This window comes from Acomys minous, assembly GCF_964271855.1.
Source record: "Acomys minous genome assembly, chromosome: 11".
Taxonomy (NCBI): domain Eukaryota; kingdom Metazoa; phylum Chordata; class Mammalia; order Rodentia; family Muridae; genus Acomys; species Acomys minous.
In genome coordinates this window covers 71,334,980-71,361,007 of record NC_140492.1, presented here as the reverse complement: position 1 = coordinate 71,361,007, position 26,028 = coordinate 71,334,980, and the positions used below count along the sequence as shown (strand labels likewise).

The window sequence follows — 26,028 nt, the reverse complement described above, 5'->3', positions numbered from 1 at the left end:
TCACAACACATGAACTACGTGTTAAAGGATGAGTGAGGTCCCACAGAAAGCACCCCTCAGATGCTCAGTCCACTTCTGCAGCCTGACCTTCCTTCACAGACCTCATATGCACACAGGGGCCTCATGATCTCTCTGGACGAAGCTGCAGATTCTGCTTCTTTACAGTCAGGCCCCTCCCTCTTTGCAGTGAGTATGCAAGAGATGCAAACTGCAGTGGACACTCGAGAGCATCCCATCCAGAGAAAGCAGCTCCCTGGCACTGAAATCAAGCCTCAGTTTAATCTCCCAAGCACAACACAGAGCTTGTCCTACAGAAAGCACATTGGGTGGATGGATGAGTGGGTGGGTGAGTGGATGGATGGATAGTTGGACAGAAGTAAGGAAGGAGCAACCAAGGACAGACTGTGGGGGATATAGAAGTGAATCCAAGGGAATATGAATACATATATATGTATAAATATGTACATATGTATACACACAGAGAGAGAAATGGGTAGAGGAAGAGGGAGAGAGAAAAAAGAGGTGAGGAAAACAGAAAAGAGAGGAAAGGAGAGATACATGTATGTATACACACATATATGCATGTATGTATGTATGTAGAAATGAGCAAAGAGCTGAATGCTTTGATGATATATAAGGTCCCACAGCATATGTCTCTCAACCATTCAGGGATCATAGAGTGCCAGATCAGCTCTAGAAGAAAGCCTCCCCACATCCAGGCAGCTGGATCCAATGGCATTGAAGGCAGCACGGGCAGTACACTGGGCCTCATACAGCCAAGGCCCACAGTAGGATATTCAGGCCTGGTGCTTGCCCTCAAGCAGCTCTGAAGTGACTAGCAAGTCCCCAGAGAAGAAACTTGTCTCTCTGAAAACATCTGGTGTCAAGTTCTGAGGTTACAACAGGGCTGAATGTGCAACACAGGTGGACGCCATGGCCCACTCTGAGCCCATTTCCACTATAGGAAGAGGTATGGATCCGTGGGTCTCTTCACAGGGTCCTTGCATCTCTCTATCATGCCCCTGGGTAGTGGAAGCAATGGGAGTTTTGGTGAGTGCACTAAAATATTGACTCTGCCAACAATTGGGTTGTAAAAGAGACTCCCATTGAGTATTTGGATTACCCAAGCACTTTTTCAGACTTCCCTCTCCCAGAGCCTACACAGGGAGCCAGAAACAAGCAGGACCCATCATGGACACCATCTTCATGACCAAAGATTATTCAGGGCCATATAAAATCTTCAGGCTCAGATGCTGGTGAAGCTCTGAGGGGCTAGGAGTTTGCCTCACACACTTCCGCCATGGCCTCCCCACCAGCTCAGCGACAGCCACTGTCCTCTTGGCTCCCTTCCCCTCCGTTTCATCCCAGGAGGGTCTCAGGGGCGTCCCAGCTTCCTCCTCTCTTTTGACACATTCTGGGTCATTCTATGTCACTTCCGGTTCACTGGTGAGCCACTCCTTATGACTTTCTCCATCATCCAACGATGTGGGTCCACTATCCTGAGAAGTTTGCCCAGGAATGTTCAGAGTGTCTGTCCTCTTCAGAGCATTCAAGGTGCACTGTGCTCCCATCTTGAAATCTTGCCTCCTGAAGATAAACCCTGAGCCAGATGTTGACACTGGCTCCAGGTCCCTGAGGGCTCTACCTCCCACAAGTGCCCTCTCTCACCTGAAAGGTCTACAGGAACTGCCTGAGGACTTTGTACGCTGCAGGAGATACAGGACAGCTGGTCCCCAGGGCTCATCTTCTTCAAAGGTGTCACAGAAGTCCCTCAACATGGCTGTCCCTGGGCCTTGACAATGATCCTTCCTCCTTACAAACACAGTGTCGAAAACAGGCAGCAGGGAGCAAGCGCTGGTGCCATCACCACAGAGGCTGCCTTTCATTCTGATTGAGTAAAATCCAATTGCCGCTCCATCTCTCCACAGAATCATTTTTAAGTAATTTATTCAGATTACATCTCAATTCTTATCTCCTCACTTGTATCTTCCCATTCTCTCCCTCCCTCCCTCTTTCATGCTATTCCCCTCCCCTAGGTCTGTGACAGAAAAGGACCTCGTCCCCCACCATTTGATGACAGCCTATTGGGTCTCTTCCTGATAGCCTGCTTACTCTTCCTCTGAGTGTCACCAGACCTCCTCACCAAGGGGAAGTGGTCAAATAGGGGGCACCAGAGTTCATGTCAAAGTCAGTCCATGCTCTCCACACAACTATGGAGAATGTTCTATGCATTGGCTAGATCTGAATAGGGGGTCTAGGTTTAGTGCATGCATTGTCTGTGGTTGGTGCAGTAGTTTGAGCAGAAACCCCTTGGCTACAGACCCACCAGACTGAATGGTTTTCTTGTAGATTTCTAGGACCCTCTGGATCCTTCTCTTTCCCCATTCTCCCTCACCTCTCTCACCACTTCCCAATAGAAATTCCCAGTGTCTATCCTAATCTCCTACTAAGTGAAGGCTTTCAGGGGACATCTCTGTTGGGTTAGTGTACAATTATAAGTGAGTTTAAGCCATGGGTATCTTTCTGGGTCTGTGCTAATTCATTCAGGATGATCATTTCTAGCTTGCTCCTTCACAGGGTGAGGTAAGAAAAACATGTCATCGCCATCCAGATTTCTCCCCAGTCTTCCAAAAACAATGGTGTTGAGAACAAAAAGTACGATCCTTTCCCCAAAGTCCTGAACTTTAAAGAGCCCTTCCTTTGTGCGGTCAGAAGTTCTTAGGATGTCGTCTGTGGGCCACCAGGATTTCTTTAAGTAAACGGCCACAACTGTCTTTGTGTCCTGGGGATTAACCAGAACCAGTGTTTTACGTTGAGGTTTGTCACAGTACATACTGCAGAGATGAAGATTCAGCTCTGACCTGTTCCCCAGTAGGAAGGGAGAAAAACCTCCATTGAGGTCTGGCCTCTGTCCCTGAGCAACCATAGTAAACCTCCACTGCAGCCTGATAGCCCTGGGCTGGGCTTGTTGTAGCCTCTGTCTTCTTTCTTTCTTTCTTTCTTTCTTTCTTTCTTTCTTTCTTTCTTTTTTTTTTTTTTTTTTTTTTTTTTTTTTTTTTTTTACTTAATTGATTGAATTTTTTTTCTGAGTATTTTTTCCTTTTTTTATTAATTTATTCTTGTTACATCTCAATGGTTATCTCATCCCTTGTATCCTCCCATTCTTCCCTCCCTCCCATTTTCCCCTTATTCTCCTCCCCTATGACTGTTCCTGAGGGGGATTACTTCCCCCTGTATATGTACATAGGGTATCAAGTCTCTTCTTGGTAATTTGCTGTCCTTCCTCTGAGTGCCACCAGGTCTCCCCCTCCAGGGGACATGGTCAAAGGTGAGGCACCAGAGTATGTGAGAAAGTCATATCCCACTCTCCACTCTACTGTGGAGAGTGTTCTGTCCATTGGCTAGATCTGGGTAGGGGCTTAAGGTTTACCGCCTGTATTGTCCTTGGCTGGTGCCTTAGTTTGAGCGGGACCCCTGTGCCCAAATCTGCCTATCATAATGTTCTACTTGTAGGTTTCTAGGACCCTGTGGATCCTTCTACTTTGCCATTCTCCCATGCTTCTCTCATCTAGAGTCCCACTAGAATGTCCTCCCCTCTGTCTCAGTTTCCTGGTGAGTGAAGGCTTTTGTGGGACATGCCCCTTGGGCAACTGTGGACTAGATATAAGTGAGTATATACTATTTGAGTCTTTCTGCTTCTGGGTTAACTCACTCATTATGATCATTTCTAGTTCAATCCATTTATCCACAAATTTCGGGAATTCCTTGTTTTTAATAGCTGAATAGTATTCCATAGTGTATATGTACCACAGTTTCTTTATCCATTCTTCTACTGAGGGACACTTAGGCTGTTTTCATGTTCTGGCTATTATGAATAAGGCTGCTATGAACATAGTTTAGCAAATGTTCTTGTTGTGTGCTGGAGCATCTTCTGGATATATTCCAAGGAGTGGAATAGCTGGGTCTTGAGGAAGCCCTATTCCCAGTTTTCTGAGAAAGTGCCAGATAGATTTCCAAAATGGCTGTACTAGTTTGCATTCCCACCAGCAATGAAGGAGTGTTCCTCTCTCCCCACATCCTCACCAGCATGTAGTGTCGCTTGAATTTTTTATCTTAGCCATCCTGATGGGTGTAAGATGGAATCTCAGAGTAGTTTTGATTTGCATTTCCCTGATGATTAAGGAGGTTGAGCATTTTGTTAAGTGTTTCTCAGCCATTTGATATTCCTCTGTTGAGAATTCTCTGTTTAGTTCCAAGCCCCATTTCCCAACTGGGTTATTTGGTTTGGTGGTATTTAATTTCTTGAGTTCTTTATATATTTTGGATATTAGACCTTTGTCAGATGTAGGGTTGGTGAAGATCTTTTCCAAGTCTGTAGGCTGTCGCTTTGTTCTCTTGACAGTGTCTCCTGCCTTACAAAAGCTTCTCAGCCTCATGAGGTTCGATTTATTAATTGTTGACATTAATGCCTGGGCTGTTGGTGTTCTGTTCAGAAAGTTGTCTCCAGTGCCAATATGTTCCAGGGTCTTCCCCACTTTTTCTTCTAAGTGACTTAGTGTCTCTGGTTTTATGTTGAGGTCTTTAATCCACTTGGATTTGAGTTTTGTACAAGGTGACAAATATGGGTCCAGTTGCAGTTTTTTATACATAGACATCCAGTTAGACCAGCACCAATTGTTGAAGATGCTATCCTTTTTCCATCGAATGGATTTGGCTTCTTTGTCGAAAATCACATGACCATATGTGTGTGGATTCATATCTGGGTCTTCAATTCAATGCCACGGATCAACCAGCCTGTTGCTGTGCCAGTACCATGCTGTTTTAATTACTATTGCTTTATAGTACAGTTTGAGATAAGGTATGGAGACTCCTCCGGAGCACCTTTTATTATACAAGATTGTTTTCGCTATTCTGGGTTTTTTGTTTTTCCATATGAAGTTCAGAATTGAACTTTCAATGTCTTTAAAAAATTGTGTAGGTATTTTGTTAGGGATTGCATTGAATCTGTAGATTGCTTTTGGTAGGATGGCCAATTTTACTATGTTAAATCTCCCTATCCATGAACAAGGAAGATCATTCCATCTTCTCATGTCATCTTCAATCTCTTTCTTCAGAGTTTTGAAATTTTTTTCAAACAAGCCCTTCACTTGCTTAGTTAGAGTAACTCCTAAATATTTTATATTGCTTGTGGCTAATGTGAAGGGTGTGGTTTTCCTAATTTCTTCCTCTGCAAGCTTGTCATTTGTGTATAGGAAGGCTACAGACTTTTTTGAGTTAAATTTGTATCCAGCCAATTTGCTGAAGGTGTTTATCAGCTGTAGGAGTTCTCTGGTGGAATTTTGAGGGTCACTTATGTACAGTGTCATATCATCTGCAAATAGGGATAATTTGACTTCCTCCTTTCCCATTTGGATACCGTGGATCTCCGTTTGTTGTCTTATTGCTCTGGCTAGAACTTCGAGTACTATATTGTAGAGATATGGAGAGAGTGGGCAGCCTTGCCTTGTTCCTGATTTTAGAGGAATTTCCTTGAGTATCTCACCATTTACTTTGATTTTGGCTATTGGCTTGCTGTATATAGCCTTTATTATGTTGAGGAAAGTGCCTTGTATCCCCGATCTCTCTAAAACTTTAAATGTGAATGGGTGTTGAATTTTATCAAATGCTTTCTCTGCATCTAAAGAGATGATCATGTGGTTTTTTATTTTCATTTTGTTTATATGGTGGATTACATTGATGGATTTCCGTATATTAAACCATCCCTGCATGCCTGGAATGAAGCCTACTTGGTCATGATGAATGATATCTTTGATGTGTTCTTGTATTCGTTTTGCAAGTATTTTATTTAGTATTTTTGCATCGATGTTCATAAGAGAAATTAGTCTGAAATTCTCTTTCTTTGTTGAGTCTGTGAGGTTTAGGTATCAATGAGACTATGGCCTCATAGAATGAATTTGGTAATGTTCCATCCCTTTCTATCTGTTGGAGTAGCTTGAAGAGTATTAGCTCGCCCTTGAAGGTCTGGTAGAATTCTGCACTGAAACCATCTGGCCCTGGGCTTTTTTTTGGTTGGGAGACTATCAGTGATTACTTCAATTTCTGTAGGGGAAATGGGACTATTTAGCTTGTTTATCTGTTCTTCACTCAACTTTGGCAAGTGAAATTGATCAAGAAAATTGTCCATTTCCCTTAGATTTTCAAATTTTGTGGCCTATATGCCTTCAAAGTAGGATCTTATGATTCTTTGTATTTCTTCAGTGTCTGTTGTTATGTCTCCCTTTTCATTTCTGATTTTGTTGATTTCAATACTGTCTCTCTGCCTTTTAGTTAGTTTGGCTAATGGTCTGTCTATCTTGTTGACTTTCTCAAAGAACCAGCTCTTGGTTTTGTTGATTCTTTGGACTGTTTTCTTAGTTTCTAATTTGTTAATTTCACCCCTGAGTTTGATTATTTCCAGACATCTACTCCTTTTGGGTGTTTCTGTTTCTTTTTTTCCTAGGGCTTCCAGTTGTGTTGTTAAGGTGCTTATGTGCGATGCTTCCAATTTCTTTTTAAAGTCACTTAGTGCTATGAATTTTCCTCTTAGCACTGCTTTCAATGTATCCTACAAATTTGGGTATGTTGTTCCTTCATTTTAATTGAATTTCAGAAACTCCTTGATTTCTTTCTTTATTTCTTCCCTGACCCAGACGTCATTTAGCAGAGTTGTTTAGTTTCCACATACGGGTAGGCTTTTTGTTATTTCTGTTGTTAAATTGCAGCCTAAGCCCATGGTGATCTGATAGGATACAAGGTATTATTTCAATCCTCTTGTATCTGTTGAGGCTTTCTTTGTGAACTACGATGTTATCTATTTTGGAGAAGGTTCCATGGGGTGCAGAGAAGAAGGTATATTCTTTCTTGTTTGGGTGAAAGGTTCTATAGATATCTGTTAGATCCATTTGACCCATGGCATTGGTTAATGATGTTATTTCTCGGCTTAGTTTCTGTTTCGATGACTTGTCCTTCAGTGAGAGTGGGATGTTGAAGTCTCCCACTATTATTGTGTGGGGATCTATGTGTGGTTTAAGCCTTTTTAGCAGATCTTTTACAAATGTGGGTGCCCTTGTATTGGGAGCATAGATGTTCAGAATTGTGATGTCATCTTGGTTGACTTTACCTTTGATGAGTATGAAGTGTCCGTCCTCATCCTTTTGATTAATTTAGGTTGAAAGTCTATTTTGTTCGATATTAAAATGGCTACGCCTGCTTGCTTCTTGTGACCATTTGGAATATTTTTCTCCAACCTTTTATCCTGAGGTAATGCCTATCATTATGGGTAAGATGTGTTTCTTGAATGCAGAAGAATGTTGGATCTTGTTTAGGCAACCATTCAGTTAGTCTGTGCCTTTTTATTGGAGAATTGAGACCACTGATGTTGAGAGATATTAATGACCAGTGACTGTTAAGAGTCTTAATTTTGATGTTGGTTCCAGTTGAGCCTTTGTGTAGTTGTGTTTTTGCCATGATATAGTTATCTATTTCCTGAGTAGTTTTGGTTGTAGCTTGACCCTTTGGGATGGAGTTTTCCTTCTAGTACCTTCTGTAAAGCTGGATTTGTGGATAGGTACTGTTTGAATTTGGTTTTGTCGTGGAATATTTTGTTTTCTCCATCAATGGTTATTGATAGTTTTGCTGGGTAAAGTAGTCTGGCCTGGCATCTCTGGTCTCTTAGGGTTTGCAAGATCTCTGTCCAGGCCCTTCTGGCTTTTATGGTCTCTGCTGAGAAGTCGGGTGTAATTCTGATAGGTTTGCCATTCAATGTTATTTGGCCCTTTTCCCTTGCAGCTTTTAATATTTTTTCTTTGTTCTGTATGTTTTGTGTTTTGATTATTATGTGACGGGCAGTTTTTCTTTTCTGGTCAATTCTATTTGATGTTCTGTATGCCTCTTGTATGTTTAAAGGCATCTCTTTCTTTAGATTGGGGAAATTTTCTTCTTTGATTTTGTTGAGAATAGTTTCTGGGCCTTGGAGTCTGATATCTTCTCTTTCTTCAATGCCTATTATCCTCAGATTTCTTCTTTTCATAGTGTCCTTAATTTCTTGGATGTTTTGTGTCAGGAGTTTTCCAGATTTGGCATTTTCTTTAATGGTTGCTTCAAGATCTGTGATTGTATCTTCTAGACCTGAGATTCGTTCTTCCATCTCTTGGATTCTGTTAGAAAAGCTCAGCACTGTGTCATTCGCCTTCTTCTCTGAGGTCTCACATTCTCGTTTTTCTTCTGTCTGTGTGTTTATCATTGAATCCATTTTCATCTTCATATCTTGAACAGATTTTTTTATTTCTTTCATCTGATTTTTTTGTATATTCCTGAGTTTCTTCCATTGTCGCTTCATAGGTCTTCAGATCTTGAATCATTTTATTTCTTTCTTTCATCTGGTTGTTTACATTTTCCTGAAATTTTTCCAGTCCCACTTTATGTGCTTCTTTTATGTCTCGCACCTGCTTGGCTGCGCCTTCCTGCATCTGATTTCAAATTTTATTTGTTTCCTCCATTATCATACTCATTACCAAGGATTTGAGGTCATTTTCTTGTGTTTCCATTGTATTTGAGTTCTCTGGGTTGTTTTCTTTGGGATAGCTGGAAACTGCAGACGTCATGTTGTTTTGGGGTTTTTTGCATATGCTTTTACGCTGTCCCTTAGACATCTTGCCATCTCTGTTTTTATTGAGTAACTTCCAGAGTTGGGTGGAGGGAGTCTGATGATAGATTCACTTGTTTTCTCATGATTTCCATAGGCTGGAAGCTCTGATACTTCACTGGTGTGGATGGCAGGAGGTTAGCCCTATCATTTTGGGCTCTCACAGCCAGTGATCCTCATCTCCCCTTTGCTGTGGGTCCTGCAATCATTCTGGGTCTCTGAATGAGCTTTGAATCAGGTCAAGGTATCCACAGCCTTTCGGGTCCCCTGCCAAGTCCAGCCAGGGATACTGGGCCCAAACCACGTGTCGAGCTCAGCTAGATTCTCAGGGCCTGAACCGTCTGCCACAGCAGGAGAACTGTGGCTGTGCTGAGCTGGCGCCTCTGGTGGAACTGAGCTCTCTGCCCAGCCTGTGTCATGGCAGGAGAACTGCGGCTGAGCTGAGCTGGTGCCTAGGGTGGAACTGAGCACTCGGCTCAGCCTGTGTCACAGCAGGGGAGCTGTGGCTGCACTGAGGTAGTGCCTCGGGCAGAATTGCTTGCTGAGCTGAGCCAGTGTCTCCACGGCACAGTGCACTGAGCAAACCCGGGACTCTGTGGCTAAACTGTCTGCCGAGTCCAGTTTGGGTCTCAAGGCACCACACGACCCAAATCCTGTCCAGACTCCCCTCTCCCGCAGCAACTCCGACCGTCCACCACACCAATCACCTCCACTGGAAGGCTCTGAGCTGCAAACCTCAGCCACCACCGCTGGTGCCGCTGGTGCCGCTGGTGCCGCTGGTGACACTGCTGTCTCTGCCACTGCTGCTCTGATCCGAGAAAATCCGTGCTCCTCTCATGTACAGGGGCAAGCAGGTCCTCTGCACCCTGGTCCCTCTGAACCACGGAGCACTCCTGCTGCTGTGGTCTGGGGACCTTGGTGTTCCTGGCTCAGAAATCTGTGCAACTCCCTGAATTGTTCACTGGAGCTTCCAAACACGGTCCACACTGCTCACCGCCATCTTGGATCTTATAAAATCTAACAACAGAAAGATAAGAAGGCAAACGATTCTGGATGAAAAGACCTATCAAAATCGCCTATGTCTTCTTTCAAGGCTGAGTAACAGTCCGTTGTTGATAACGTTTTGTCTACAAAGTGCACTTCAGTTGCTTCTGCCCCTTACGTACTATGAGAGATGTTGCTTGGATAGTCAAAGAGTGTTCAATTACCTGCTCGCGGTCCTTCAGTCAGGGGCTCCTTATACAGCCCCAGCCTCCATGCTCCCGCTCAGCGTGTTCCGCATCTGCCACCCAGTCAGCCTCTACCTCCCTATGGAGAGCTTACATCTTGATCCATAAACATAAGGCAGGGAGAGAGGGGGAAACTGGAAATGGCACAAGTCTTTTGAAACCTCAAAGCCCACTCCCACTAACACGCCTCCTCCAACAAAGGCCATGCCTTCTAATCCAATTGGGGCCCACGTGTTAAAACATACGCACTATGACAACCATTCTCACTCAAAGCACCACAGCAGGGCAGAGGACAGAGTGTAAGGAAGGCTAACTAACGCGAAAGACCTTCTAAAATGTCATACGGAAACCTACTACTACAGAAGCTTCCTAATATGCACCCATATTCATATACAAAAGGAGTTACCCAATAATGGAAGAGGAAGCAATGTCCTCTGTAAAACACCACAATATAGCAAATTTTAAAACCTCCTTTCAATTTGTTGATCAGTGGGGTTTCAGATTTATACCCCAAAACAATTAATTACAGGCTATTACCATTGCTCTTGGTTGACCCCTAGAAGTTTATGTTTCCATTACTAAAGATGCCACATAGTTGAATGAAGAGATCCAGAGCCTCAAGAAAGTAGGCTGGTACCCAAAACCTAGAAGTTTCCTTTTTAACAGCTAGATTTCAGTGTTGGATGGTATATGCACCCTACTGCGGGGGAGAAATGTTACCAAAACTTGCCCAGTTTGAACAGCCGGCTACAATAACAACTGGCCTGACAAGCTATGCCATCTGGTGCATAGATGTACACAAGTAACCAAGTACTTTTTGGATGGATTTTGAGCCAACTATACAAAGTAGAATTCATGTCTGGTACAATTAACTTGTATCAATTGATACATCCACAAAACAAGCCCTACGCGTAAAGCCTGAGGATCACTATGGAAGAGAACAGAAAGGTGTTAAGAGCCGGGGGATCAGGGAGTGTGCTGTGAGAGTGCCTCCTAGTAACATGAGAAGCTGCACCCATAAAAATCTCACCAACATGGCTGCCTATGCATGAGCCGAACAAAGACAACAGCAACAGACATGCGGAAATGGGTAGAGGAAAGCCTGTGAGGCCAGGACCCTACACAAAACAACTACAGGCAACTAAGAAATGCTGAAGGCAGAACAGTCTTCCCCAGGGAAGAGCACACCACCTGGTTGTCCAATACCAAATGGTCAACTCGGAAAACAAACATACAAGTAACATGATACAGACCGAGCAGGTTATATTTGGAATACACGTGTATATACATATACATAGTCATACAGCAACGGTCAATGGGAAAGGGGTCGTGAATTTGAAACAGCGCAAGGAGGAGTAGAAGGAAGGATTTAGAAGGTGGGAAAGGAAGGAGGAATGGTGTAATTCATGGTGTAGTAATCTCAGAAATGAAAGGAAGTGATTTTAAGGAAGAAAAATCTAACATCCTTTCTGCACCCTGGGTTGGGTGAAAGCTGAGGTAACCCAGGAGCTAAAAGGCAACTTCCAGAACACTCTGCATGGTGTGATGAAGTAAATTTCCCGAAACAGGCAATGCTTGCCAGCAGCTAACATGTGCCCTAGTAAGACACCCAGAACTACATAGCTGACCACAGGAAACTGTGGTCGTCTGTTGTAGCTTTAAGTTACTCGGGCTTGGGGATCTTGTCGCAGCTCTAACAGCCAATCCAGACATGAGACAATGGCGAAGGATGATCGCAGAGGATGTGTGCCCTTTGTAGGAGATGTCGCATGAGACGTTTTCAGGGCACCTGTCATACACTGGTGTCTATTGATGTCAAGCACATCAGTGAAGATGGGGAAGAACAGTCCTCCTGAAAGGTCTGCGAATGGCCTTGAACTCTCTCATCAAGCTCTGTGGTCCAGAAAGGCTTGATCTCCCAGACAACATTGAGCTGCCAGAGACCACAGAGCCACCAGCTGGCTCTGACAGAATGGAATGGAAGTCCATCTTGGGCGACTTTCATCCTAGGGAGGGAAGGGTTGGGAGGCAACACAGGAAAGCAGACCTGAGGAATTCCAGCTGCTTAGAAAGCTGAGCCCTGGGGGCAGGGACGTCCCAGAGCAGGAAGTGCTGGTCTGGTCTCTTAACTGAGTCCCCTGCCAAAGAGAGGGAGGAGGGAAGAACAGGGCAGAGCACAGAGGGGCTGCCGGGCGCTTAGCTCAGCTATTCCAGGGCTTACCTAAGCTACTTCCATTCTATTAAAAAAAACAACAACAACAAGCTTATAGAGAAGACAGATCCTCTAAGCTCTGCTGAGGAGACCCAGGATCCACTTCCCTGAAGTAAGCCTGTCTGTACAACTTGTGACACGAGACAGCAGAAGGAACTGCCTTAGGTAATAAGGTAGGCCAGTGGCCTCCACCTCTTCTCCACTTCCTCAGCAAATGTGGAGATAAATCGGACACCGATGGGGCCCCAAGTTAGTAAAGAACTAGGTTTCCATAGAGAGGTACACATTTTATAGTCCAACATAGTGACACACACTATAAAGTCAAAAAATAAATAAACAAAAACTTATGCGGTGATATTTCCGCTTGCACTCAGTGATGCCCTCATCTGGCCCATCCTGTTCTATCCCACCTGCAGTGTGCTCTGTTCTACTCTCCAGAATAGATCTTGGGACACAGTGCAGGAGGTGAGGATAGGGAGGTCATGTATCAACATGCCAATGTTCTAGGCTTCAGTCTCCGCCCCCACCCCACCCACCCCCACCCCCACATGCTTTTGGTACAGAGACAATACTCTACCTACCTGGTCTCCCCAGGTCCCCTGAGTCTTGGTCGTGAAGGTGTTAGCAGCACTGAAGGCACCCAGTCTCAGACTCAGGATCCATCCAGTCCCAGAATGCATGCAGCTGAGCAGCAGGGTGGCTACTGTCCAGTGCTGCCAGTCAGAAGACCTGGGTTTCATTCTCCCTGCCAGTTCCTGTCCGTGTCATCACAGAGAAGTCATTGACTCTCTCTGAGAATCCACTTTCTTTAAAACAAACAAACAAACTCTAAAATCAGACTAATTCCTAGTTTACAGTGTTCGTAAGAAGATAAACTGCGGCCAGGGCGTGGTGGCGCACACTTTTAATCCCAGCATTCAGGAGGCAGAGGCAGGTGGATCGCTGTGAGTTCAAGGCCAGCCTGGTCTACAAAGTGAGTCCAGGACAGCCAAGGCTACACAGAGAAACCTTGTCTCAAAAACCAAGAAGAAGAAGAAGAAGAAGAAGAAGAAGAAGAAGAAGAAGAAGAAGAAGAAGAGCTGCAATTCAGAAAAATGAAATTCCTGATCATTATAGAAATTCAATAATGTATCATGATTGTTGCTAGTAATAAACACAATAAAACTGATGCATGGCTCTTTAGGGCAGTTCTGCCCATTTCAGTATGCTAGCAATACTTATATTTGAGTGGAATTTATTTGCCATGCCTCATCCTTATAAACACTCAGGATAAGAAATGACTTATCAAATTAACAAATGGTTTTAAACTAGAACACACATCAACCGCATAATATCATATGGTAGAGGAAGCCTTGACAAAAGTTTTACTTTGATAACTAAAAACTTATAAAGGATAGGTACATATTGAAAAATGTGTTGAATAGCTTGTCCTCACAGCCAACTGCTGGCAAAGAGGGTATTCTGTGAGTCTTGGAGGCACTTCCATGCAATGTGGCAGGGTAAGTAGACTGTTACTTCCAGGCAGTATTAGAGAAAAAACTGAACTACAGACCTTCATGGAAAATATTACAGCGCACACCACATTAAACCCTGCATGGCTTAGGGAATCTAGTTTTAATAACTTTATAATTCCAAGTTGTAATTCTGATTAAACAAATTGAGAAAATGTTGCCAAATAAACCTGTTAGGACATTTAAAGTAGCCTTAGCAAAATAAATGGCTTTTCTCCTATTCTCCACTGGGTGGCACAATGTTATCACACTATATCTTGCTGGTTCTGTGACAGCTCTTTTGGCATAGATATTAAAAGAGCAAACTAATTTATTTTAAAAAGCCAAGAATTTTCTCCGTATTTCTTAAAACTAAACCCAGTTCTAAAGTTCATCTCCAGAATGTCAACGAAAACTCGCCATTTCACTTGGTGACAGGGGAGCTTCTCTAAAGCCATGCTTAAGGCCTGAGCTCACCTTCCAAGGAATAGTGGATAACTACTTGCTTATGATCAGATGCTAACAAGGAGCTTGGCATCAACCTAAGAGCTTCACCATGTTTGTCCTTACAAGGCTGTGCATCCTTAACTCCATTCTGTAAAATAAATGATAAAAGAATTTAAGCACAAAGATACTAACCTGCTTGTCTAAATACATAGAACTGGACTTCAGTTGAGCCCTTATCTTATGCTGTGAGGGGGAGAACGAGGAAGGAAAATAAGCCGTGGGACCATATAGATGGCCCAAAGGTTAAGGGCACTGGCTGATCTTCCATAGGACCCATGTTCAGTTCCCATAATTCACATGGTGGCTCCAGCTCCAGGGATCAGTGCCCTCTTCAGGCCTCCTCAGGCACTGCATGTATGTGGTGTACAGACACACCTGTAGGCTCTTACACATACATATGAAATAAAAATAAATCTAAAAACAAAAAACAAAACCCGGCTCCCCAATTGCTCTCTAAAACTCTCACAGGACAAAGTACTGGGAGTGTTCCCAGGGGAACAAGCCTGGATTTGGGTGTTTTATTTGGTGGCCCAGCGTGTGACTGTGGTTACTGAAGCTACTCTATGGTAGAAGTGTCTGTTTTGTTGCATCTGTCTTTCATCCAGAGGAAGGAAATCATTTCTCAGCATTCATCAATTTCTTTCAGAGCCTGCATATTCATTCTCTCCCTCTCTCTCTCTCTCTCTCTCTCTCTCTCTCTCTCTCTCTCTCTCTCTCTCTGTGTGTGTGTGTGTGTGTGTGTGTGTGTGTGTGTGTGTCTCCCCTCTCTCCCCTCTCTCTCCCCCCTCCCTCTCCCTCTCCCTCCTCCTCTTTATTTCTTCCCTTCTTTTCTTTTCATAGTGACAAAGGCCATGCCGGTACACATGGCTGTCTGAGTTGGCTGCCTTGGGGAGAGCTGGTGTGAGGGCTCAGGTCAAGCAAACTTCTCAAATGCGAGATCGCTCCTGCCTCAGCAACTCTGAAAGTGTGCTAGGCTGGAAGATGCCAAAGGTGAGTAGTTGGGGCAATGAAGAACAAACTGATGCGTTCTGTTGGCTCCTGTCTACTCTTACCCATTTGGTCAGATTTAATAGTAATTTTTCAGTTAGATCAAAACGTAGAGTCACTGTACTGCAGCATGATTACATTTATCCTAAAGGTCAGTGCATCCTAACATGCACATGCTATAGGTCACCAGTATCATCTAGAATACCTTCACTGCCCTAAAAATGCTGGTGCATCACTTACTCTCTATTTCCTTCCTGTAAATCTTTTCTACTATCCATAGCTCTTAGTTTTCCAAACTATGGTACATATCCTTTTCAGACTGGCACTTTTCACTTAACCTCCATTTAAGGTGTCTTCAAGTCTTGGGGGTTCAATAACTTTTTACATCATTGAATAGTACTCCCATGGTTTAGATGCTCCAGAGCTCTCAATCATTTGAGTAAGTGCCAAGAAGTGTGATTGCTAAGTTGCCTAGTAAATTATTTTAGCTCTATAAGAAACTGTCAAGCTGGGTGTGGTGGCACACACCTTTAATCCCAGCCCTCCAGAGACAGAGGCAGTCAAATCTTATTTAGTTCAAGGCCAGCCTTGTCTACAAAGCTAGTCCAGGACAGCCTGGCCTGTTACACAGAGAAACCTTGTCTAAAAAAAAATAAAAAGGAGAAGAAGTTTAAATTTATCTTGTAAAGTGATTGTACCATTTTCCATCACCACCAGCAAATGAAAATTCTTGTTGCTGTACTTCTGCACCATCGTGTGCGTTTTTTAGTGGTTTGTTTTATTTTATAGTGCCCACCAATAGTCTCTCATGATTTCCATGAGTCTTGCTAGTTGAAAAACAAAAGAGCAAATCAACAGAACAATCATTGCTGTTACCTATCTCTTAAAGCCAGCCAACTTTTCCAATATTGAAAGTGTATGCACTACTGTTTGAACAAATGTCCACAAAGGCCCATGTTTTCAGAGACAACCCTCAGCTTGGCACTATGAGAAGGTAGGGTGAACTTTAAGAGTTGTGGATTAGCAAAATTTTGACTTCTCTTCTTATTAGTCTAGATAGTGCTTCAAGCTCTATATTAAGAACAATAGGGCATAGTGGAAATCTCTGTCTAGTTCCTGTCTTTACTAGGATTGCTTTGAATTTTTCTCTATTTAGAATGATGTGGGCTGTAGGTTTGTCATCCATTGCTTTTAGTGTGTTAAGGTATGTTCCCCCAGTCTTACTCAACTAGGACTTTTATAATGAAATTGTGCTGGATTTTTCTCTATCTACTGCAATGCTCTTGTCACTTTTTCCTTACATCCACTTATATAATTTATTCCAGATATTGACTTACATACGTGAACCGTCTCTGCTTTTTTAGCATAAAAGTATATTGATTGTGGTAGATGATCTTTTTAATATGTGCCTGCCTTTGGTTTGAAAGTCTCTTAGTAATATTTTTCCATCTGTATTCAACAGGGATGTTGGTCTGTTGTTTTGCTTTGGTTCGTTGATGTTTGTTGTTTTCTTAGATTTTTAAGGTTTTCTTTAGACATTTGTTACTATTTTCTTGAAGTTTTTAACTGTTTTGGTGGTGGTGGTGGTGGTGGTGGTGGTGGTGGTGGTGTGTGTGTGTGTTCTTTAAAGTCCTTGAAATCTTTGAAGTTTATAAGTATTCTTTTGAGATTTTGAGGGCTTTTGTTTTGTTTTGTTTTGTTTTTTGTCCTGGAATTCACCCACACAATTCTCATTACAGAAACTTTCTAAAGTTCTGACTGGAAGACTGGAGAGAGAGATGTGTTTGCTTGGCCTTTGTTTTATGAGGAGACATGGGCATGTAGATTTCTTCCACTGGTTGTGTATCTGATGTCAGTTTTTAGGCTGACTTGGAGTAAGCCAGCATGCAGGCTTCATGACAAGGCCTGAGGCTTGAGGATGGCACCATTGAGCACAAGTTCTAGCGGCTTATCAGGGTGGATCCTTGCACAGTCGTGCAAGTTGGGACACAGCTAGAGGCTGGCTACGGTGCAGGTGGGCTACGATATGAGGAAGGGGGCTTACCACACTTGACCTGAGCACAGGCTGTACTACCAGGGTTGGTTCTAGATGTTGGTTATAGTGTGGAATAGGTTAGGATCTGGAATGCTGATCAGGCTGGGGTGGTGCAAAGTGTGTGATGAGGCAAGGCCTGTGGAGTGGGAATACTGCGGTCGAGACTGATCAGATTGGGCCTGCAATGACAGTATGCAGCTTGGGATAGGTATGGTGATGAGAAAGGGGTACAGGTGTACAAATATTCAAGAAAATCACTGGGAAATTCACTGGACTGGACGTGGGCACAGGATGCAGGTTCCAGGGAAGCCCTGAATGCTGGGGTATGACATGGGCAACTGAAGTGAAGTAGGAAGAGAGAGCACAAGTGCCCCATCAGGGTCTGCGTTGCTACACTGCTACCTACTCTCTATGGTGGCTATAGGGTCACCTGTGGGAAATAGGGCTAATGTCAGTACAAAGTCCCAAAGGAATGGAGATGGGATGGGAGGAAGGGCTGAGCAAGAGGAAGTGCAGAATCAGGGGTACCCTAGGAAGACCAGAATGGAGTACGGGGGAAAAAGAGTCTACCCTACCTGGGTCCTTGCCAAGTGTGGTTGTGTGATCTCTGGTAGAGAACATGGCTGGGTCACTGGCTGGTGAGCCCCAAAGGAATGGAGAGGAGGGACCAAGGCGGGCAGCAGTGGTAGGTCTAGGAGAACTAGAATCTTCAGTAAATTCTCAGCAATGTCTACTGCTCACTGAAAACGTAAGGCTTCAAACGTTGTTTATTAAGTCATTACACGTGCAAAACCATAGATATATGTATGTGTGTATATATATAAATTGACTATCTGTTAAATTTCCTTTTTGTGGTGGATATTAAAGGAGCTACCGTGCCAACAATAAAGAGTAGAATTTATAAACATAAATTATATATGGCAGAGGCAGCTATTATTAAGTCCTAAGATAATATCTAGAACCTTACATTTCTGAAATGAATTTTAGCTTTTTTATCACTAAGAGGTAAGAACCTCTTCCTAACTATCTTCTCTATTTCAAAAACAGGCTTTTCAAGATTCCTGTCTCTTCTAATCTAAGCTAAAGATAACGTATTCATTTTAAGAGCAAACTGTTGGTTCCTGCTCAGTAGGCTGTTGGGGGTTGGTCTGATGTATTTTGATGCTAACTAATAAAAAGCCATCACACCTGCGCAGGGCAAATGAGGTAGGCGTGGCTAAGGTTCCTGGGTTGGGGGAGACAGAGAGAATCTTGGGAAGGAGATAGCCCTGAGGAGAAGAGAGGAGAAGAAGGTTGCTCCATCATGGTTTAGGTGGAGGAGAAGCATGTGGCTGGCATGGAAGGAGGATTTGGCCCAGATGAAGAACATTAGCAAGTATTTGAGATTATGGATAGGAGGTAGCTTGATCGAAATTATTAGAAGCAGATGGCATTGGATTGGGGCAGTGGAATACTTACCACTAGGGTAAGTAGTTTAGGGCATTAATATCTGCCCTGCCACATACTTTAAAATATGACAGGTGTCTGTGGCTTAATTGATTGCTAGCAGGTTATACTGCCATAATAATAATTATAGGCCTGATAATTATTAGGACATACTGCTAAAATAAACAAGTGGCTCCCAACATGGCAATTATTCGGCCCTATTGGTATTATAACCACAACAGTATGCTGAAGCTCTTTTGGGCTGTATGTATCTGAAACCCAGCCTTCTACTTATTATTAAAAATTACATTTTCAAAACTGCAGAATGTGGATTTAAGGCCACAATGTTAAAATTGACAAGTGATTTTAAAAAATCTTTGGTATTTTTCAAATCTATCTTTGTGTATTCTGCTGGCTAATCTCAGTGGTGAACACACATGGGATGAGGAGCCCTCAACCAAGGAATGATCTCCACGCCCTGTGGGAGTGTCTGTGTGCCATCGTCATGAGTATCAAGTCCTGTGAGAGGGTTTTTCAAGTAAGAGCAAAATCAAAATTATAAGTCCTAGCCATTTCTCTGATATTTGTGGTATGTTTTCTGAGATACTTCTCTCTCTTTTGTTTTGTAAAAGTCACATTTGCAAATGGTGGTAATGAAGCCCTCAATGAAATGGGATAGTGGCCAAGGAGCAGCATGGCTGGGTCATGTGGTAGATGTGTTTTTAGTTTTGCAAAAATTCTCCAAACTGATTTCCACAGTGGCTGTACCCATTCCTAATCCCAAGAATGATGAGGGTTCTTTTCCCCCCATGTTTCCTCCAGCATTTGTTGTCAGTTGTTCATTAATCTTTGCCATTATCACTGCGGTAAGATGAAATCTCAACATTGTTTTGATTTTAGTTTCCCTGATTGCTAGGGATGATGCACGTTTTGAGTTTGGGGTTTGATTTTTTTTTTGGGAGGGAAGGGGATTGTTGTTGGTTGGTTGAGGTTTTTTGTTTGTTTGTTTGTTTTGTTTAATTTTGTTTGTTTTGATTTCTTCCCGACACAAGGTTTCTCTTGGACTCACTTTATAGACCAGGCTGGCCTTGAACTCGAAGAGATCTGTCTGCCTCTGCCTCCCTGAGAGCTGGGATTACTAGGTTTTTTGGTCTTTAGCTTTTGGATTTTCATGGCTTTTTGTTTGTTTTGTGTTGTTTTGAGATATTTCTTAGCCACTTTTTTTTTTTTTTACTATTTATTCACTTTATGTCTTCTCTCAATCCCATGTCCCTCCCTCATCTCCCTCACCTATTTCTCAGAAAAGGGAGCCCCCCTACCTACCCACCCCAGCTCATCAAGTCCCATCACAAATGAGTTCATCCTCTTCCTTTGTGGCTCAGCAAGACAGACTCATCAGGGTGAAGTGATCAAAAAGCAGGCAACAGAGTCTATGTCAGACACAGGCCCCACTCCCCTTGCTAGAGGACCCACACGAAGCCTGAGCTGCCATCAGTTACATCTATGTAGAGGTCCTAGGTCCAGTCTATGTGTGGTCCTTGGTTGGTGCTTCAGACTCCACAATCCCTTCTGGGACATGGTTAGTTGGCTTTGTTGGTCTTCTTATGAGCTCCTGTCACCTCCAGGTCCTTTTATCCTTCTCCCCACTTTTCCACAAGACTCCCTATGCTTTGCCCAATGTTTGGCTGTGAGTCTCAGCAACTGTTTCGAAATGCTCAGAGGACAACTCCGCTAGGCTCCTGTCTGCAAGCATAACAGAGTATCATTAATAGTGTCAGGGATTGGCTCTCTTCCATGGAGTGGGACGTGGGTTGGGCCATGCATTGGTTGGATGTTCCCTCAATCTCTGCTCTATCTATTCTATCTTCAGCCCTGCGTGTCTTGTAGGTTAGGGTAAGTTTTAGATGGAGATTTTTGTGGGTGGGTTGGTGTTCTCCTTCCTCAATAGAGTCTTGTCTAATTAGATGGTGTTCTCTTCAGTCTCTATAACCCCTGATATTTCTTCTTTTATAAACTCTTTACTTGGGACCCATGCCCATTTTTTTTTTAATTGGCCACTTGGCTTTAAAATTCTGGATCTTGAGCTCTTTGCATATTCTGAATATTAAACCTCTGTTGAGTTCTCTCCCATTTGTGGGCTTCCTCCTTACCTGGTGGGTTGTGGTGTTTTGCTCAGACCTCAAGGTCCCCAAAGCCCTCAGGAGCCACTTCTGATACAAGTGTGTGAGGGTTATTTATTCAAGCCTGGGGAAGGACTCCCTCTCTCACCAATGCAGTGGATAGGGAATGGGAAGCCAGAACTTAAAATGTGTGTGATTTTCATAGGTTTTAGACAGAGAAATGGGTTTTACAGTATCTGACTGCATGACATTTGTGAGGGAATTTGCCCTTTAAACTGATTGGTACTAGTCCAGTAGGAGTCCTGTGCCAAACCACAGACAATTAACTTCTAAGGAATAACTTTTTGGAAGATCTGGGAGTACTTTTCTGTTCTCCAGCTGATTAGTTATTCTATGTTTCTATGCCAAGTGTATCTTCTATGGGTTTTTCTAGATCCAGAGTTCAGAAGTAGGTCACCCAAATATAGAAATGGGAGTTTTAAACAAAATGGAGTTACTTTGGTCTGTCATTACCCCCTCTGACTAGTTAGTTTCTTGAAGGCCCAACCATGGGTCTTCTTTGAGTTCATATTTTTCATTACGCAAGTTTTGGAGGGAATGGTAGTGGGCTCATCACCATCAGCTGGAAAGCCCCCAGTTGTTTTTGCTGTTGTTGTTTTGTTTTGTTTTTAAAAAGGACAAACTTGTTTAGAATACGGTGCCTGAAATTCAAAAGTATGATTAAAATAAGGAAGGAACCAAGCAAGGTTAAGATTAAAGTGGTCTGCCAAGGGGACCTATTGAACCAGGACTCAAACTATCCCTTTTTAGCCTTATATTTATTTTCTCTTTGGGTCAGATTTTTTTCTAATTTTGGCAAAAGACTCCTTGATGATCCCTGAATGATGTACACAGAAACAACATTCTTTGCTAAGGGCAACATACAGGCCTCCCTGCTGCAGGTCTAAACCTTTTTTATTTTGAAGGAAAACCTCTGGCGATGAGGTTAAAGATTCCTGTAAGTGAGATATAGACCTTTTTTTTTTTTTTAAAGATTTTTGGATGTCTGAATCTATCACCGCTCTAAGGCTATGATAACTTTGATTCTGCAAAGTTAGAGCTAAGATCCCCAGTCCTGATCCTGCCAGCCCCAACCCTAGAAGGACAGCTAAGGTGATAGCACTGAAGGTTATTCTTCTCTAGTGCTTGGAGTGGAGGGATCCCCACCCCATCAGGACCCTATTCATATCTTGATCTGAGTGGTAAGTGATTCTGGGGATCAGCTGTACTAGGACGCAGAAGTCTGATGATTGCTTAAGGACTCCTACATGAACACACGGAGTGAATCCAGAGGAACGTGCCCACCAACCTTGATCAGGTGGTAACAAGTATGAATTACTTGCTGACATTGAGAGGGTCTGAAGGCATAAGGCAACATAACTGCAAGGGGGTCTGCCTATATATACAAAGCCCTTGTCCTGGCACATCTTGCAGAGCAAGTCTAGTTTGTCCTTATTGAACCCACCTACAGTTTTGTTGGTCAGATGTTAAGGTGGTGTTTCCTGTAAATATGATTCCCTTCTAATATAGGGGCCTTGAAGAATAACATAACCAACATAAGGAGGTGAGGATCCGGTCTTGTAGTATTGAGTATCAGGTAAGTCTGGACCACAGTGGGTCAGTAGCCCCCATTTGTTGCCTGTTGGGATGACTGCTGTTTAAGGGGACCTGTACCATTGACAGGAATGGTTTTAGGTGGCTTTTAAATAAGTATCAAGCCCTAAGGTGGAAGGAGAGCCATTTTTCTCTCGTGCCAGAGAGCTGCCCTTGACTTAGCATTTCAGCCTATGAGGGTGGAACAAGGGACGTAATTATTCTCTTCTGTAATTTCTTCCTGTTGACATTAGGGGGCGCTGTCATCAGAGCCTAGTTAGGCTGAAAAGCTAGTCAAAGGCTAGGTAATAGGGCACTTATAAGAACCATCTGTTTAGCTGATCTAATTGAAGAGAAGGGAAGCAGTCATATCTCAACTTAAAGGTGTCTTCAGAATCACCCATTTTTAAAATCTGCAATATAGCAGTCTGTTAATCTGCACAGTATAATCTTAAAATATATACATATATAGGCTGGAGGTGCAGCTTTAATACCTCTATTTTAAAACATTGTTTTAAATCCTATCTTTTTTAAGTTTACAGAACAAGAATTACGTAAAAGTACCTTTGAAGACCTGGTTTTTAAGTTGGCTCATTTCACTTGCCGTTTAGAATTTAACTTAACTTTTTTGTCACAGATGTTAAAGATTTTTTACCATCTCTAATAACCAAGATGTAGTTTCTAGAGTCCCAGATAGGGAGTGTTGTAAAACAGGGCACTTTGATCTCTTGCAGAGTGTGTTCTTTTTTTTTTTCCCCTGACCTTCTGAATTTGCAAACCCTGATCACAAAAGTGAGCATTGCCTTGTCTGAGTGGCTACTGCTTCCACGTGGCACGGGCAGGGCCTGAGCCAGCTGTTTGGTTTTTTGTTTGTTTGTTTGTTTTTTGGTTTTTTGGTTTTTTCAGCAGCTCACATTGTAGCCATTTCATCCTGAGCCTGTTCAGCCCTGCTGCTGCCTCCAGGGCCTGCTCCAGGATGTCGGGAGGGAGCACCAGGCTTTCTAGCTACATTCCTGCTTCTTCCTTAGAAGTCTTGAGCGCCACAGGGCACACCTCCCGGTCTCCTAGGGGCCCTATGGCCCAACAAATGATCTCTTGCCCCAGAAGAGGCAAGGCAGCGAGCTGTGTTTCAGCCAGCACATAGCCAACAGGGCAAGCTCAGGGGCACCCGTGAGGCCTGAGTGGCGAGTGGCATGTGTGAGAGCCCTCGGTTTCCTCTGCCCTGGGATTCAGCTAGTGCACAGCCCTGCCCCATGCCTGTCACCTGAACAGCAAAGGCAGTTTCCTGGCTGAGGCTGCGGAAGGACCTGGGTCCCACACACGCCCGGCTTGCCTATGTGCACCAGAAGCCATGCGCAGCTGCCGTAACAAGTTCTGCTGTGGAAGAAAGGATTAGGGGAGTCAGTATTATAGTCCTGCATGTCTCATCTCAGTCATGTGCCAGATCACAGAAAGACAGAAAAACAGAACAAAACGAACGACACAGACACAGAGGCGATCAGTCCTCCTGTCCAACGGAGGTAAAATCAAATGTGAAGCGACCAGCTTCATCTCTTCAGACTAGGGGGCGCAGGGGCGGGGCGGATCTAATCCTCTAATCCACTTCAGACTGGGAACTCTATCCCCTTCAGATCGGGGTCTGGACCATCTTCTAGCACCCTAGACGGATGACCCACCAGTACGTCTGCTTACGCCAATGCCAGCCTACCGGAAATGGGCCCTTCACAGGTACACAGACAAACACAGACACAGTTGCTTACCAGCTGGTTTAAACCCTCAGGGTGGGAGTCCTGAGGGTCTTGGGGATCCACAATGAGCCCCTAAATGTTATGCCCAGATCTCAAGGTCCCCAAAGACCACTCAGGAGACACTTCCAATTGAAGCCCGCAGGAGAGGAGCAGGCTGAGAGAGCTCCAAGCCAGAAGCTGCTCAGGTGCTCCTCAGGCCTCCTTCGTATGGTAATGTGCGTTGTGACTGGAACTTTGCTTGTTAGTTTTCTGTGTCCCAGATGGACGAGGCTGGTAAACAGCAGGTGAGCGGAGAGAGATCCATGCCCAAAGCTGCTTGGGTGTCCCACAGTCCTTCTCAGGATAGCAGCTGATGTGGGTTGTGGCCCACACCCGACTCAATTCTGCCTGTTTGCTCTCTGTATCCCAGCTGGGTCAGGCTGGTAAGCAGTGGGCTAGCGGAGAGCTACAAAGTGTTTTAATTCGCATTTCCCTGATGGCTAGGGACAAAAGTATGTACTCATCCTTTGTATTTGTCTTAGTTATGGTAACTATTGCCATGATGAAACACTATGGCTAAAAGCAACTTGAAGAGGAAAAGTTTTATTCAGCCTGCATTCCATATCACTGCTCATCATGAAGGAAGTCAGGGCAGGAAGTCAAGCAGGGCAGAAACGTGGAGGCAGGAGCTAATGCACGGACCATGGAGGAGTGTTGCTTACTGGCTTGCTCTCTATGGTTTGCTGTTTGCTCACCCTGCTTCCTTCTTTTCTTTCTTTCTTTCTTTCTTTCTTTTCTTTCCTTTTTTCTCTCTTAATTTTATCTTTATTACAAATAGAGTGTTTTATCATACAATATATCCTAATTAGAGTTTCTGCTCCATCTCTCCTTCCATTTCCTCCTCCCCTCCCTTCCCTTTCCTTCCCTTCCCCTCCCCTCCCCTCCTCTCCCCTCTCTTCCCCTCCAGACTTACTCTTTCTGCCTGTCTTTAGAAAAGAATAGGCTTCTAGGAGATAACAACCAAATATGACAAAATAAAATAGAGTAGACTAAGAAGAAGAAGCAGGCAATATGCACTAAAAGCTAGCACCCCACACCTGGCTGGCAGGCAGCTTCTGAACCACTCCTGGGGCTCAGGGGGAGTTACGGCCTGCAAAAACACCACCATCAGTGGCTTCTAGCACTGAGCAGACACCACACTCTGGAAGACAAGTGGATCTGATCTCAGGTCACCTGGAAAATCCACAGAAAGTTCCAGAGTCCAAGCAGGCACCAGGCTCATGCTCCAAGGACTAGCCACACACCTGGCTGGTAGGCAGTTTCTCACCCCCAGGACTCAATGAGAGCCCTGGGATGCAAAAACACAAGCATTGCTCAATGTGCTTCACCCCAGGAGACAAGCAGGCCCACAGAAGCAGTTCTCTGCCCCATATCTTTCCACCTGCTCCCTAGCTGCCTGGTTTACCTGGTTCACAAACAGAGAGGCAACAGAGACAGTGAACTCAGCAGAGGTAAATTGGGCTGGACAAAGGACCAAAGTCCCATTATCTTCTGCCAAGAGGAACCAGGAGAGCCCACCAGAACATCTCTCTGCTTTGATACCATTCTGCCCACTCTCCAGCTGCCTGGCCTACCTGGGTCATAAGCAGGGAGCCAACAGAGACAGTGAACCTAGCAGAAAGGTGTGGGACCAAAGCTCCCATCATCTATGCCTACATCCAAGCCCTTTGACCATCAGAGGCCACCAAACTTGCTAACACCAGAGACATCACAATAGGAAGAGGTCAGCATAAGAACACAAGCAACAATTTCCAGGACCATTTGATACCACCAGAAGTCACCAGTCCCACAACCACAACAAGCCCTGGAGACACAAGCATACCCAAGGCACAAGAGAAGGATTTCAACTCTGAGGTTCTGAAAGTGATGGAGGCCTTAAAGGAGGAAAATAAATCCCTCAAACTATAATAGGAATACACAA

The 26,028-nt window shown here is 43.9% G+C and overlaps 1 pseudogene across 1 annotated transcript; it reads right to left on the bottom strand.

Annotated features, from left to right (window-relative positions):
• Positions 1-1,424: 1,424 nt before the first annotated feature.
• On the bottom strand, positions 1,425-12,864 carry LOC311608058 (protein FAM169B-like; annotated as a pseudogene). The gene is made up of 4 exons: positions 12,706-12,864; positions 11,541-11,718; positions 2,557-2,914; positions 1,425-1,930 (listed from the first exon to the last, which is right to left on the bottom strand). The product of its transcript is annotated as a protein FAM169B-like (transcript).
• Positions 12,865-26,028: the final 13,164 nt, after the last annotated feature.